Here is a 16594-nt window from a genome sequence, read left to right as displayed (position 1 = left end):
CCGGTCTGGGAGGATCCCACATGCCGCAGAGCGGCTGGGCCCGTGAGCCATGGCCTCAGAGCCTGCGCGTCCGGAGCCTGTGCTCCGCAACGGGAGAGGCCACAACAGTGAGAGGCCCGTGTACCCTCCAAAAAAAAAAAAAAAAAAAAAATCCCCAAAAGAGGGAATGGGAGGGATGCTGTTTAAGGGTAGATACTTAAAACTAACAGATATGTAAGTCCTGGAGACCTAAAACAGTACAGTGATTATAGACAACAAAATTGTATTATAAACATTAAACTTGCTAAGAGACTAGATCTTAATTGTTCCCAGTACTTGAAGAAATGATAACTATGTGATGGGACAGAGTTGTTAGCTAACGCTACAGTGGCAACCATATTGCAACATCAATGTAGCAAATCTCTATGCTGTACACCTTAAATGTACTCAATGCTGTATGTCAAATATATCTCAATTTTTTAAATCCTCAAAATAAAGTTTTTTAAGTTTCCTGTGCTTCACAAAAATGTAGAGAAAACTCTGTTTCGATGAGAGCAGTTTGGGGTTTGGATAAAGGCATACAAAAATTTAAAACTTCAAACCAGCACTTTCCATTTTCTCCTTCAGGAAAAAACTGTTTACTTTTTATTTTTGTTTATTCTGGCAGAGATGCTGATTAGAAGTTAAATGGATAGAAGTCAGGCAAATGGGAGAAGAGAAAAGTCAAGAAAGCAGAGTTGACAGGAATAGAAACAACCCAATCTCTAGCCGTCCACAGCCCAGCCTGGACGATCAGCTCCTGGACAGTCAAGGCATCACACCTCGGTCCATCGCACTTGGGTTCTCAAGGTCATTCTGGACAGAGACTCAGAGGTCCCCAGAGAGCAATGGTTTCCCCCTTTGTCTGGAGGGGAGAATGTTGGAAGTGACCTTCTCTGGTCACAGAACGAGGCGTGACCCAGGCACAGAAAGAACTAACTAGAGGTGAAGCTTCCTAACCCCGGCCATCTTGTCCCCCAGGTGTCCCCAGGGAGACTCAGGGACAGAACAAGGTGGTATTCAGACAGGAGAGTGTCCTCTCTTAGGGTGTGGACGTCTTAGGTCCTCTCCTGGGCTGCACACAAATGGACAAACCAACTCCCCCAGGAAGGCACATCCCAGTGGTCCCTGAACACTTGGCAGAATTGCTGAAGCAATGAAGCTGCCACCCCACCCTCAACAGTCCCTGTTCCTGCAGCATGGAGGTGAAAGTAAGTACCAAGTGAGGGAAAACAACACGCTTCCCTCGAAAAAGCAGGTATGCTTTAGAGCAATCACATGTCATTCTGATTTCAATACTCCTGCAGAATTAGGGGGAAATTCTAGTACAAGTTGTATTAAATAGACACATTTCTATATCATCCCTCGCCAGATAGTTCATTATCCAGCCTATACCTGTAGTAACAAGAAACTCACCACTTACTGAAGATGCTCCTTCCGTCCCTGGCTACCTCTAATCAATCATCATCTTCCTTTACTGAACTTACATATAACTCCCTAAGGTTTCCACCCACACACTAAGCCAGGGTCAGCAAACTACAGCCTGCAGGCCAAATCTAGCCTGCCACCCCTTTCTGTACAACCTGTGAGCTAACAATGGTTTTTACACCTTTAATATAGTAGAAAAAAATCAAGAATACTATTTTGTGGCATGTAAAAACTATATCATATTCAAATTTCAGTTTCCATCAATAAAGTTTCTTTGGAACATAGACACAATGATTCTTTTATATATGGTCTATATTCTTACACTATGATGGCAGAGCTGAGTAGCTGCACAGATACCATATGGCCAGCAAAGCCCCAAATAGTTAGTATCTCACCCTTTACAAAAACAAAATTTGCCAACCCCTATTCTATTCTTTTACTTCTCCTCTAGAGTGGCAGTGTCCAATATGGTAGCCACATTTGGCTATTTTAATTAGTTAAAATTAAATGTAAAATTCAGTTACTACACTTTAATTGCTCAAAATCACATCTGTCTAGTAGCTATTAAACAGCACAGATGTCAAACATTCCCATCATCACAGAAAGTTCTATTGTGTACAGCACTGCTTTAGAGGCATAGAGGATCGTTGAATCACTCTTCCACAAGAAACCCCTTTAAGTATTGCCAGCTATGGTGAATGAAGCCAATCTTCCTTCTTCAGGCGAAATCTCTCCAACCTTTACTTAGATTAACTGGCACTAAGTTACCTCATCATTCTGATTGCCCTTCACTGACATTACAGGTTGTAAATGTCTTTACTAAAACATGACTGTCAGAACTGAACACCATACTCAAGGTGAGGTCAGATGGCTCAGAGAGTAAACGTCTCACTCCCCTCCTCTGTTCTGTAAACTACGCCTCTGTTAATGTAACCTGATAGCATTAGCCTACTGGTAGCCACATCACACTCCTGGTTTCATACCGAGCTTGCATTGCCTAAAAGCCCAGGTCTTCTTCATGTGCTTCAGTTTAACTAAGCCCACCTCATTCCAACAAGTCCGTTATTGGATTTGGGCACCTAAGAGCAGAAACTGACATTTATCCCTTTTAATTCCTCCCTATGGGTCTAATCTGTTGAGATATGATCTATCTCCCAACTACAAATCCTAATGAACATAATGTGTTCATTATCCACATTCGCCGTGATCTAAATACAAACAGAGCAGGACCAAGGGCAGAACCCAAAGCTTGCCACTCCTAGCTCCCGGGAGGCTGACATAAGCAATCTTTCGGCTCCTTATTTACCTAATTATAAAGACAATTCATCATATTTTGATCCATTCAACTGAAAGTAAATCTCTGGATAGCATTAGAACCCCATAACTGTTGGTGCAGCATATATAAGCTCCCCAAAGAGGCCGGGAGCTCATGGACGGAAGGAGTCAAGCCCTACGTCGTGGCCATGACTGAAGACCCACTTGTGTAATTCCCACCTCCAGCCCTGACCTGGGCCCATGTCCCTGTCTAAGTGCCGGGACGTGGGTCTGGGCTGAAGCGAGCAAAGGCTGCCGGTGCTTAAAGCAGCAGGAGAGGAGCCATGGGGATTCCCAGTTGCTAAGTGCATCTGAGAGCGGGCAACCACTGCCCAACTCGGGTCCCGACTTGGAGGAGGGTGTGAAGAGAGGAAGGCCAGAGTGCAGCTTACACCTTTGAGCTCCATGAGATAACGGGTACTTTGTGGCTGTTTTCTGATGATGGTGATGGCGATGTGCACAGTGAGGATAAAGGCTTTCAGCATCCCTACCCCCGGTAACTACTCACTAAATGATCCTTCCATTCACTTGACAAACATTCAGTGAGCATCTTTCACACACAGGCACTGACGCGGCTAGCCCCTGCAGGTACAAAAATCAACAAGATACTGTTCCTGTCCTCACCAAGTTCCTGGGCTAGAAAGGAAGAGAAGCATGTAGACAAATCATTCTGCTACAATGTGATACGTGCTATATAAACAAGACGACTATAATAATAGCTAACATTTAGGGCATGCTCATTATATCCCAGCGCCTCCACAGTCAAAACACAGAACGGCTCCATCACCCCCCAAAATTCTCTCCTGTTGCTCCTTTGGAGCCAACCCTTCCCCCATCCCTAACCCTAACCTCACCCCCACCCCGGACCCGGACCCGGCAACCATGAACCTCTTCTCTATCCCTATAGTTTTGTCTTTTCCAGAAAGTCATTTAAGTGCCACCACGCCGTATCTTGGCTTTTGAGTCTGGTTTCGTTCACTTAAGGTAACGCATGTAAGATTCAGCCACGTTGTTGCCTGTATCATCAGTTTGTTCCTTTCTGTTGCTGAGTAGTATTCCATTACAGAGATGAACCACAGTTTATTCATTCACCTGTTAAAGAACATGTGGGTTGTTTCCAGTTTTTTACAGTTATGAATAAAGCTGCTAGAGACATCTGCATAACAGTTTTCATCTAAATGTAAGTTTTCAATTTTCTTGGGCAAAGAGGAAATGGATCGCTGGTTCATGTGGTAAGTGTATGTTTATAAAAGAAATGGAGAAACTCTTTTCCAAAGTGGCTGTACCATTCTGTATGTCCACCAGCAACATATGAGAGTTCCAGTCACTCCACTTCCTCACCAAAACTTAGTATTGTCAGTTTGGGTTTCTTTCATTTTAGCCATTTCAATGGGTGTGTAGAGGTATCTCATTATAATTTTAATTTGCATTTCTCCAATGACTAATTACGTTGAGCAACTTTTCATGGGCTTAATGGCCATCTGTGTGTCTTCTTTGGTGAAGTGTGTGTTTAAATCATTTGCCTATTTTATTTTTTTAAATTTAGCTGTTTTCTTATTGATGATTTTTGAGAATTCTTTATACATTCTGGATACAAGTCCTTTGTCAGTTATGCAAATTGCAAATTTAAAAAATTTTTTTAATTGAAGAATAGTTGATTTATAATATTGTGTTAGTTTCTGGCGTATAGCAAAGTGATTCAGCTGTATGTATGTAGATTATTAAATGTGTATATTATAAATATGTATATTATTTTTCATATTCTTTTCCATTATGGTTTGTTACAAGATATTGAGTATAGTACAAGATATTGTGCTATACAGTAGGACCTTGTTGTTTATCTTTTATATATAGTAGTGTGTATCTGCTAATCCCAAACTCCTAATTTATCCCCCCCACCCCACTTTCCCCTTTGGTAACCACAAGTTTGTTTTCTATGTCTGTGAGTCTATTTCTGTTTTGTAAATAAGTTCATTTGTATCGTATGCAAATATTTTCTTCTATTCTGTATCTTGTCTTTTCATTCTTAATAGGATGTTTCTAAGAGCAAAAGTTTTTCATTTTAACATTTATCAGTTTATCCAATTTATCAGTTTTTCTTATATTGATCATACTTTTGGTGTTGGATCTAAGAACTCTTTTGGATCTAAGAACTCGTAAGGCCACAGAGATTTTCTCCTAGGTTTTTCTTCTAAAACCTAGGGTTTTCTTTATGGTTTAAACTAAAAATTCAATTTCTTTAATAGATTTAGGACTATCCGTTTATTTATTTCTTATTACATGAGCTTGGAGCATTTGTGACCTTAAGGAACTGGCTGATTTCACCAAAGTTGTCAAATTTATAGGTCAAATTTATATTCCGAGCCACCCTCACTGCTTGTTTCATTTTCCCTCTTGGTTTTCTTGCTAAACTTTTGAGATGGAGGCTTGAGTGAGCACAGAAAAGGCTAGAAAAGGCAGCAGCTAAACAGTGGAAACAGCAAGAGAAACAGTTCTTCCACAAGCTGCATAACAGAGGTTCTAGCTAATCAGATTGTCTATGACCTTGCCTGGGGCTGGGCTGTGCAGGAGATGATGCTCAAGAGGGAGAGAAGGTCAGATGCCAGGACCTAGTTGTGTACAGAGCTGGAGGCTCCAAGAGAGGCAGAGCCAGGGGCTGGGGAGTCCACAGAGAAGTCCAGAAAGGAAGGGAGCTCCAAGAAGAGAAACACACTCGATGAGAAGCTGTTTCTGTGAACCTTGAGCCCTGACCCTGCCACCACTAGTCCTGGGCTAACTCATCCCCCAAAAGTCCTGACCCAAACCCTCCAGCTGCTCCCCAGCACCCCGGCCCCAGGATCATGAATCAACAATTCACTGGCCTTTGGAAGAATTAATATTGTTAAAATGGCCTTACTACCCAAAGCAATCTACAGATTTTATGTGATCCCTATCAAAGTACCCATGACATTTTTCACAGAACTAGAACAAATAATCCTAAAATTTATATGGAAGCACAAAAGACCCAGAATTGCCAAAGCAATCCTGAGGAAAAAGAACGAAGCAGGAGGCATAACCCTCCCAACTTCAGACAATACTACAAAGCTACAGTCATCAAAACAGCATGGTATTGGCACAAAAACAGACATATGTATCAATGGAACAGAATAGAGAGCCCAGAAATAAATCCTCACACCTACAGTCAATTAATCTTCGACAAAGGAGGCAAGGATATACAATGGAGAAAAGACAGTCTCTTCAGCAAGTGGTGCTGGGGAAGCGGGACAGCTGCATGTAAATCAATGAAGTTAGAACACTGTCTCACACACAAAAATAAACTCAAAATGGCTTAAAGACTTAAATATAAGACATGACACCATAAAATTCCTAGAAGAGAACACAGGCAAAACATTCTCTGATGTAAACCATAGCAATGTTTTCTTAGGTCAGTCTCCTAAGGCAAAAGAAATAAAAGCAAAAAAAAAAAAAAAAAAAAAAAAGAGAGAGAGAGAGAAAGACCTAATCAAATCAAACTTATAAGCTTTTGCACAGCAAAGGAAACCATAAACCAAACGAAAAGACAACCTACAGAATGAGAGAAAATATCTGCAAGTGATACGACTGACAAGGAATTAATTTCCAAATTATACAAAGAGCCGATATAGCTCAATATCAAAAAAAAAAAAATCAAAAACTGGGCAGGAGACCTAACTAGACATTCCTGCAAAGAAGACACACAGACGGCAAATAGGCACATGAAAAGATGTTCAACACCACTAATACTAGAGAAATGCAAATCAAAACTACAGTGAGGTATTACCTCACACCAGTCAGAATGGCCATCATTAGAAAGTCTATGAATAATAAATGCTGGAGAGGGTGTGGAGAAAAGATGACCCTCCTACACTGCTGGTGGGAATGTAAACTGGTGCAGCCACTATGGAAAACAGTACGGAGTTTCCTTAAAAATAAACATAGAGCTACCATACAATCCAGCAATCCCACTCATATGCATATATCTGGAAAAGATGAAAACTCAAATTTGAAAAGATGCAGGGGCCCCAATGTTCATGGCACCACTATTTACAGTAGCCAAGACATGGAAGCAACCTAAATGCCCACTGACAGATGAATAGATAAAGAAGATGTGGTATATATATATATACCATGGAATATTACTCAGCCATAAAAAAGAATGAAATAATGCCATTTGCAGCAACATGGATGCAACTAGAGATTATCATACTAAGTGAAGTAAGTCAGACAGAGAAAGTCAAGTATCATATGACATCACTTATATGTGGAATCTAAAAGAATGATACAGGGCTTCCCTGGTGGCGCAGTGGTTGGGAGTCCGCCTGTCGATGCAGGGGACGCAGGTTTGTGCCCCGGTCCGGGAAGATCCCGCGTGCCGCGGGGCGGCTGGGCCCGTGAGCCATGATCGCTGAGCCTGTGTGTCCGGAGCCTGTGCTCCGCAACGGGAGAGGCCACAGCAGTGAGAGGCCCGCGTACCAAAAAAGAAAAAGAAAAAAAGTAAAAGAATGATACAAATGGGCTTTCTTACAAAACTGAAATAGACTCACAGACATAGAAACAAATTTATGGTTACTAAAGGGGAAGGGGGGAGGGATAAATTAGGAGCTTGGGATTAACAGATACGCACTACTATATATAAAACAGATAAACAACAAGGTCCTACTGTTTAGCACAGGGAACTATATTCAATATCTTGTAATAATCTATAATGGAAGAGAATCTAAAAAAGTATATATATAAAACTGAATCACCTTGCTGTCTACCAGAAACCAACACAACATTGTAAACCAACTATACTTCAATAAAAATTCACTGGTTAAATGAAGGCCCTGTGAGGGGCCTCACCAGGGATTAGAGCCCCTCCTGTGCAATGTCAGCCAGGTGTGGGTCAGCCCTAACTCTAGACAGCCTCCATCCCATCGGGCCTCAGCCCGAGGTGGGAAGCAGCCTGGACCCACTTCAAGAGGCAGGGAATTACAGAAATCCTCTACAAAGCATCTCAAGAAGGCTTCTTTCTTTAGGCCCACAGCGTTTATAATTAGGAGATCAAAAGTCACCTTGCTTGTCTGAAACAGTTATTCTGCTAAAAATAACTATGCTCTACTATGAAAAAACCTTCCTGGAAGAGTAAGAATGAGAGAAAATTCAACCTCCATTAGCTAATAAGTCCCCAGGGCTGCCCCATCACAGAGTTTAGCATTCGGAAAAGCCTCTTTTGTCTGGAACATTCTCTCCCCTGTGTTCGTTCCACAGTGTCCTCTGGTTTCTGAAAGATCTACACTGGTTGAAGCCTCACAATCTTGGATTTGTATCACATTATCTCACTGAAACATTCCATCTGCACAAGGACTCCGTGCACTGGATATCCCCCTGGTGTACAGTTCGGGAAACCAAGCCCCAGGCAGAGCGTTTGAATGAAGTACTGGCCATGGCACAGTGGGCGAGTGACAGCCCACACCAGGAACCGGGTTTCTGAATCCTGGTCAGCTGATGCTCCATGTAACACAGTGCGTTGTCTCTCTGTGACTTGAAATCGTTCAAAGAAAGTGTTGTTATTAAAGATGCCCAAAAACTCTTTCCTAGGCACCCACCGTGTCCCTGGCACTGCCCTTGGCTCTGGAATACAGTGGTGAGCCAGAAGATAAGGTCCCTGTGCTCACAGACAGGGGCAGGGGACAGAATCAATCAATAAATAAACAAGAAACATACCTTAAAATGATAGGCTGCCTGAAGAAAGTATAATACAACAGGGTGATATGAAGACCTAGAATTGGAGGGCGGTCAAGGAAGGCCTCTTGGAGGAGGTGCCGTTTCAGGTGAGAGGCTGAATGACCAGGAGCCAGACATGGAAATTTCCAGAAGGAAGTTACTAGGGCCTGCAGAGGCCCTAGTGGGAAACAAGGTCGGCGGGGATGAGGTGCCAAAAGGCCACGGCAGCTGAAGCCCAGTGACAGAAAGAGACACTGGGAGGGGATGAGGCCAAGAGCGGGACTGGCCAAGAATCCCACCTGGTGTGGGACTCATCTAACCGGCTCCGCGAAGCAGACCTGTGAGCTGAGACCCTGCTCAGCCCAACTACTCCGTTGGTGATACGGCCTCTACGTTACTCACAGAACTGAGCGCGTCTGCTGCTTGTGGTCTCACAATCCAACAAAGGGGTGTGACCGAGGGGGACGTCGATGAGACAGGTCAGTGTGTGTGAATGCAGTGTCAGGTATGCACACTGAGGAGTAGGTGGTGGGACGACGATCTTTGGGTCCTTTCTGCAAGGCCGCTAATTCACCCAGAAAAAAAGTCAGTGGTCAGAGGCAGTATGAGAAAAGACCAGGAATCCTGGCTAGTCAGACCCAGGAAGCCAGAGAATGATTTGGGGCTAACCCACCCCAGAGAGCAATCGGACACTGGGAAAAGCTGTCCAAAGTCTTCTAACGAGAGGACACGTGGGGCCTGAGCCCCCCCGAATTTCCGCCTACCGATCCATCCATCAACAGGGACAGCTCTGTCCTGTTGCACCCAGGCGTGCATTCAGACTCCTATCTGCAGTAGGGCCACCTGGGCAGAACTTCTTGATTTCTCCATGTTATAAGTTGAATAGTATCCCCCCCAAAGTCACCTCAAACCTCAGAATGTGGCCTTATTTGGAAACAGGGTCTCTACGGATATAATCAGTTAAAATGAGATCATACTAGACTAGAGGCCCCAAATCCAGCGTCCTTATAAGACACAGAAAAGGACACACAGAAATGGGGAGTGGTGCAGCTACAAACCAGGGAGCACCGAGGGTTGTCAGGGGCCACCAGGAGCCGGAAGACACAGGGAAGGATCTTCCCTAGAGCCGTCAGAGGGAGTAGGGCCCCGCCCTGACTTCACACTTCCAGCTTCCAGAACTATGAGAGAATACATTCCAATTAAGTCACCTAGTTTGTGGTAATTAGTTAAGGCAACCCTGGGAAACATATAGAGTCCACTTGCAAAATAGCTGAAACCGTTGCTGCCGTGACCTAAGATGTTATCAGGAAAAAATGGCTTTTGGTGCCACTCGTGAATGTTAGTTAGTGAAAGAAACAGACAGGAGCATTTCCAACCCAAAATAAATACCTCCCCGGGGAAGCAGGCTTTTATACTCACTACAAGCCTTCCTGTAAGTTCCCTAAAGCCACACTAAGAATATACTTTTAATTTAGAAAGAAGTCAGTTTTTTACTTCCTCTCCATGTCTTGTCCCAACAAGAGCAATTCCTTCAAACCACTGCCCAAGCCTTGGGGCCGTTTTTGAGAGTCAGGAGCTCCACCGGATGGGAGAGAGACGGGGCACGGGAACAGATTTATTGGCTGTACCACATGGGCTTAGGGTTAGTGTCGCTTTTATGTCTGATGCTGGAGCAGCTGAAGAGTCCTAAAGGTTCTGTTCACTGATTCTAAACTGCTACAGGCAACTGTTTGCTAAGCCACACCTGAACCCCCCAAGAAGATGGACTCCACACTCATGGGTACCACGCAGGTAGGCCCCATGTCCCCTTCCCGCACCATCACAGAGTGAGCCACCATTGGCTCCATGCCTACCTGCGTCACGACAGGTGCTGCCTCTTTAGGGGGAAGAGCCCTGCACCCGGAGGAGAGCTCGGTGGGGTCTTTACCCTGCAGGGACTAGCTGTGTAACCTTGGGCTTGTCATCACTTTTCCAGGCTATGGTTTCCTTATCCACAAAATGGGAATAATAACTCTCCCTACGTCAACTGGTTGCCACGTGAAATGAGGTGCCAGAGACCACAGTGTCAGAGCAGGAGAAATAAAGATGGTGTTGGATGAAGAATGAACTGCCATTATATAAAAGGCTCCACAGGGCAGAATGGTTAGCATGTGCCTGTGAGTCAGAAACCCTCAGTTCAAATCCAAACTCCACCTCATCTATCTGAGTGACTGCAGGCAAAGTGTTTAACCTCTCCAACCTCAGTGTCCTCAAATAGAAAGAGGAGACAGTAAGGGTTCCTACCTCCTACTGTGGCTGTGAGGATCAAACGAAATAATGTCCATAAAGCACTGGGCGCGATGCCTAGTGCATAGCAACAATAAACATTATTACTACTTTTATCGCTGTAGTTGTTACCACCGTACAGATGTTTGGGCCCCACCTCCCTGATTTTGAGCACAGTCATTAGCATCACACAGTCTGGATCCAGGAGAACCCAGGCACTTTAGGGAAGGAGGATGTAGGTAGGAGCGAAGGGCAGAGCTGCTCTGACGACACGCGTGGGTGAGAAAGCGCTAGGGCCCATCCTGTCACGGGTGGGAGACTGAACACTGGGATGCTGGGAAGGAGGCTGGGATCAGCAGGTGAGCTGGGAAAGGAGGCATCAGCTGCCCCCAGACCAGCCCCTAGACCTGAATGATGAGTACAAATTGGGGAACACAGGACACGGCCTATCAGCCATTGCCTCTGCCAGAATTTGAAGACACAGGTGGTTCTGACATTGCTTCCCTGGTCCCCGTCTAGTTAACAGAAAACAAAGAACCCCCCAGAGCCAGGCACATCTGGGATGGGAGGCAAGAGAGCAGGAGACCAGGCAGGCCCAGCCGACTTTCTCCTGCCGACACTCAGCAGGGCAGTCCCCAGCTCCAGCCAGCAGCCATCCGGTCAGGGTGAAATCCAGGGGGGAGGAGGGGATGAGAAGCCCCCCCCCCCCCACCGTCTGCTGACTTGTGGTGGGCAAGGCAGCCCCCTCTGAAGAACACATGCAGTGAGGCAGGGGTGGGAGTGTAATACGGAAGAACAAATCTAACTCCATATTGGATCTGTTTCTTTTACTTTAACCTTTGTTTTCTATTGCTTTTTCTGCAAGAATATTGCCTATAGCCTGAAATATACAGGATAGCCCATTCTCAAGGCTCTGAACTTTAAAGGTATAACACTTTTCCACTCACACAGAGATAAAAAGTTGCGGAACAGAGAATAACATTTGTCTTGTTGGAGGTTTACAGGACCATCACGACCTATAGACACCTATAAGGACAGCTGCAAGAACAAAGGATTCTGACACCAAGAAGTCTGCAACAACCAACAACTTTTAGTATGTAAGAAGCCTGAATTCTAACTTGGGTAAGATGGTTCTTTGGGACACTAGTCCACCATCTTCTCAGTCGGCTGGCTTTCCAAATAAAGTCACTATTCCTTGTCCCGACAATTTGCCTCTCGATTTATTGACCTGTCTTGTGGTGAGCAGTACGAGCTTGGACGAGCTTGGACTCGCTAACAGGAGGAGGGCAGCAGCAGGCAGCCTTCTGGGGTCTTCCCGGTCCCACTCGATCAGGCCCCAGCCGTCTGCTTCTCCCAGCCCCCAGCTCAGCCAGCACCCACAGCGCCACAGCCCACCACGTGAAGCAAGTCGCAAACCACAGAGTGTTCTAAGCAACTAGTGCCAGCCCCAGTTCCCCCTTCCTCCTACCAAGTTTGTGTTTGCTCTGCCATCCTTGGTTCTCAGACGTGAGATTTCAGGAGGAATTTCTGGCCTGAAGGGTTCGGGGACCCTCCAGACACCCTTTGGGGTCTTGGCCATCAGCCTCCCACATGGCTCTTGGAATTGATCCTCTTGATGGTTCCAGCATCCTCTGCTCCTTGGGACAAGCAAATGCCTCCTCCAGCCCCCAGGCCTGGAGCACTCCACAGCCAGCGGGCCCAAGCTCTGGGGGGAGTGCACACCCAAGGGTGAGTGTGAACATGCATCAGTGAGGTCCCCACACCCCAAAGAATCTCCCAGGAAGAGCCATCATTAGTCATTCTTAAAAAATGCTTACTAGGATCTACCATTTGCCAGGCACTGTGGTAAGAACTGGAGATACTACAAAAAGAAAGGCAGACGGGCACTGGGCTCTACCAGTGACCAAGGCTCTCTCCTTGCCCAGGCTCTTCTGAGCCCTCTTCCCAGCTAGGCTTCAGCCCTGGGCTCCATGTCCATCCTTGCAGAGTCTAGTTTTAGCAAGAATCCTGCTACGCTGGTTTGGAGAGAATCCCCACTCTCGATATCTGATCACCCTGGGCTGTCTTCAGCAAGAATCCTATTAAGTCAGTGTAGTAAAAGTCCCCCCACCCTTGATATCACCTCTTAGTGATTTTCCATCGCCAACCCCTTCACCCTGCTCCTTGACTACAAATCCCTGTTGTGCTTGTATTCAGAATTAAGCCCAATCTCTCTCCCCTCTTGCAATAGCCCTGAATAAAGTCTTCCTTACCACTTTAACAAGTGCCAGACCATTTTTTTTTTTTTAACACCAACTTCGATTTATTCTCTTGTGTTAACTCTGAAAAAGCAACATCCTCTGGGAGCAGTAGCCTATTAAGCAAGACATTGATTTTTGCAAATGTAAGTGTGAACTCTTTAATCAAATTGAAGGTGGAATGTGTATAAAGGGAGGCAGAACTCCAAGCTCTGGGCCAGAACTTAAGTTTTTTCAAGTTGTTGGCGGTGAGTTGCTTCTTTTGGTTTGAGATCCGCAGGAGCAGAGGGTGAACTAACCGTACTCCTTGGTTCATGACACATCATCACCATGGGTCTGAGAAAGTCCCTCTCTTACTTTATTTACTCATCTATTCATTTCCTTTTCTCCCATTAGCCCTTTCCCTCCATCATAGGTGATTATTGGTTTATGTTTAATGTGTATCTTTCTCTTTGTTGTGTTCTTCCAAAATGTGTGTGTTTGTGTGCATATATTCTTTAAATAAATTTATTTATTTATTTATTTGGCTGCGTTGGGTCTTCATTGCTGCACACGGGCTTTCTCTAGTTGCGGTGAGTGAGGGCTACTCTTCGTTGTGGTGCACGAGCTTCTCACTGCGGTGGCTTCTCTTGTTGCGGGGCACGGGCTCCAGGCACACGGGCTCAGTAGTTGTGGCTTGTGGGCTCAGTAGTTGTGGCTTGCGGGCTCTGGAGCGCAGGCTCAGTAATTGTGGCACATGGGCTTGCTCTTCAGCATATGGGATCTTCCCGGACCAGGGCTCGAACCCATGTCCCCTGAATTGGCAGGCAGATTCTTAACCACTGCGCCACCAGGGAAGTCCAATGTGTGCATATATTTTATCAATAATTTACCTAACTGTATTTCATTCTCTTTCTTCCCTTTTGCACTCAGCAGCATAGCTACAGGGCTCCACAGGCGTAGCCACTACGGTTTGCCTACCAATGCTCCCAGTGAGAGACACCGATTTGACCTTTGCACATCAAATAATGCTCCCAAATCCCCACGCATGTCCCCTTAAGGATTGGTCTGGCAATTTTATCGAGATTTATACCTAGGAGTGGAACTGCTGGGCCATGTGGTTTATGTTTTTTCCTAAATTGAACTAAGTACTCCCCTGCTACCCTCCTAAGTGGCTGTACTCCCCCAGCAGTGCTGAGGGCTCTGCATCCCACATCCCAGCCAACACCTGGCAGCATCCAGCTTTCCAGCTTTTGAAGTCTAATAGGTTTTAAGGTTTGATCTTTCTGTTGTTTTAACTTGCATTTCTCCAGAAAGAGCCTCTCTCTATATAATGGAGAGCCTTTTAGATTTCTTTTTCTGTAAATTGCCACCTGAGCTGCTTGGTCCATTTTTCTATGTGGTGGCTGCCTATTTCTTTTTGAGTCGCACTTGTTGCTGGTATGTTGTAGATGTGAATCCTCTTTCAGTTTTAGACATTTTGAATACTTTTTCTCATCCGTCACCTATTAATTAACTGTGGTATCCTTCATTGAGTGGAAATCCATTTCTTAAAGTTTTTTTTTTTAAGAAGTCCTTCCTTGCCCCTAAGACAGAAAGATAGATGCTTATGTTATTTTCCATTTTCTTTATGAGATTATAGAACTCTAGTTAGTCCTTTCCTGTCCTCCAACACCAGTGACTTGGCTATAGTGAGTCAACTCAAGGGATCAGAATTACTTCAGTCACTGAATATTTAATGAGCACCTACTATGAGAGGCATTGTGCTTGGAGCTGCAGGTAGAAGATAGGACATGGTCCTTGGACTCAATGACAGGAGTGGAGTAAGAACACGTGACATGACAGGAGATGAGAGAAGTCAGGAAAGGGCAACCCTAAGTTGAAGGAATGAAATTTCCACTTGCAAACTGCCTGGAAGAGACTTGTCTCAGTAGGCATATGTAAATCATATGTAGGTCAGATGAAAATGACTATGCAAATATTTGTATATCCCAAGAACAGCCCAGAGAGGAACATCCTTGGGGCTTTAGAATTCCTTTCCCAGTCTAATGTAAATTGGTACAGCCACTATGGAGAACAGTATGGAGATTCCTTAAAAAACTAAAAATAGGGCTTCCCTGGTGGTGCAGTGGTTAAGAATCTGCCTGCCAACGCAGGGGACACAGGTTCGAGCCCTGGTCCTGGTCCGGGAAGATCCCACATGCCACGGAGCAACTAAGTCAGTGCACCACAACTACTAAGCCTGCGCTCTAGAGCCTGTGAGCCACAACTACTGAGCCCGTGTGCCACAACTACTAAAGCCCACGTGCCTAGAGCCTGTGCTCCGCAACAAGAGAAGCCACCGCAATGAGAAGCCCGCGCACCGCAACAAAGAGTAGCCCCCGCTCGCCACAACTAGAGGAAGCCCGCACACAACAACGAAGACCCAACACAAGCAAAAATTTAAAAAAAAACAAATAAATAAATTAAAAGAAAAAAAAAACTTTGTCAAGAAAAAAAATAACAACTAAAAATAGAGCCACCATATGATCCTGCAATCCCACTCCTGGGCACATATCTGGAGAAAACCATAATTTGAAAAGATACATGCACCCCAATGTTCATTGCAGCACTATTTACAACAGTTAAGACATGGAAGCAACCTAAATGTCCACTTCCAGATGAATGGATAAAGAAGATGTGCTGTATATATATACAATGGAATATGACTCAGCCATAAAAAAGGAATGAAATATTGCCATTTGCAGCAACATGGATGGACCTAGAGATAGATTATCATACTAAGTGAAGTAAGCCAAAGACAAATACCATATGATATTGCTTATATGTGGAATCTTAAAAAAAAAATGATACAAGTGAACTTATATACAAAACAGAAACAGACCCACAGACACAGAAAACAAACTTATGGTTACCAAAGGGGAAAGGAGGTGGGAGGGATAAATTGGGAATTTGGGATTAACATATACACACTACTATATATAAAATAGATAACCAACAAGGATCTACTGTATAGCACGGAGAACTATACTCAATATTTTGTAATACCTATAAGGGAAAAGAATTTGAAAAAGAATATATACATATATATATATACACACATATATATATGTATATATTGATATATAACTGAATCATTTTGCTGTACACCTGAAACTAACACAACATTCTAAATCAACTATACTTCAATTAAAAAAAAAAAAACAGAATTTTTTTCCCAATCTAGAAGGATTTGTACCAGGACTAGAATGTAAGGCTTTAACATTCAAGTCCTCAAAACCAAATGTGGAATCAATCACTAAGAAAAAATGGATCCAATGCACTCAGCTCAGCCTCCATGGTGCACCTAATGGGCAGACTCCTTCCTTGTAAAGCCATTTTCTGGGAGTCATTTCCTCCAAACCCACACACGCCCACGAATGAGTTTGGTGAAGGAAGGCTGAGCCATAATTCTCTGTGGAAACCTACACGGGCTGCTATGACACTTCTGGTAGCAAATGCCCGCTGGAATGATCTCCTGCCGAGAGACTCTCCCACCACCAGGGGAATACCTAAACATTTTGTTTATTAAGGTTTTTAAAGGAGCACCATCTGCTTTGAGAAGTCTTAAGAGCCAGGCGCTATAAATT

At 44.4% G+C, this 16594-nt stretch overlaps 1 protein-coding gene across 2 annotated transcripts in view; it reads right to left on the bottom strand.

Annotated features, from left to right (window-relative positions):
• The window catches only part of CNIH3 (cornichon family AMPA receptor auxiliary protein 3), a 283620-nt gene that overhangs the window by 76231 nt on the left and 190795 nt on the right, over positions 1-16594 (bottom strand). The gene's annotated exons all lie outside the window — the stretch shown is intronic.

Source organism: Tursiops truncatus, chromosome 1, assembly GCF_011762595.2.
Source record: "Tursiops truncatus isolate mTurTru1 chromosome 1, mTurTru1.mat.Y, whole genome shotgun sequence".
Taxonomy (NCBI): Eukaryota; Metazoa; Chordata; class Mammalia; order Artiodactyla; family Delphinidae; genus Tursiops; species Tursiops truncatus.
The sequence above is the reverse complement of the archived record's forward strand: the minus strand, read 5'-3'. Positions and strand labels throughout refer to the sequence as shown.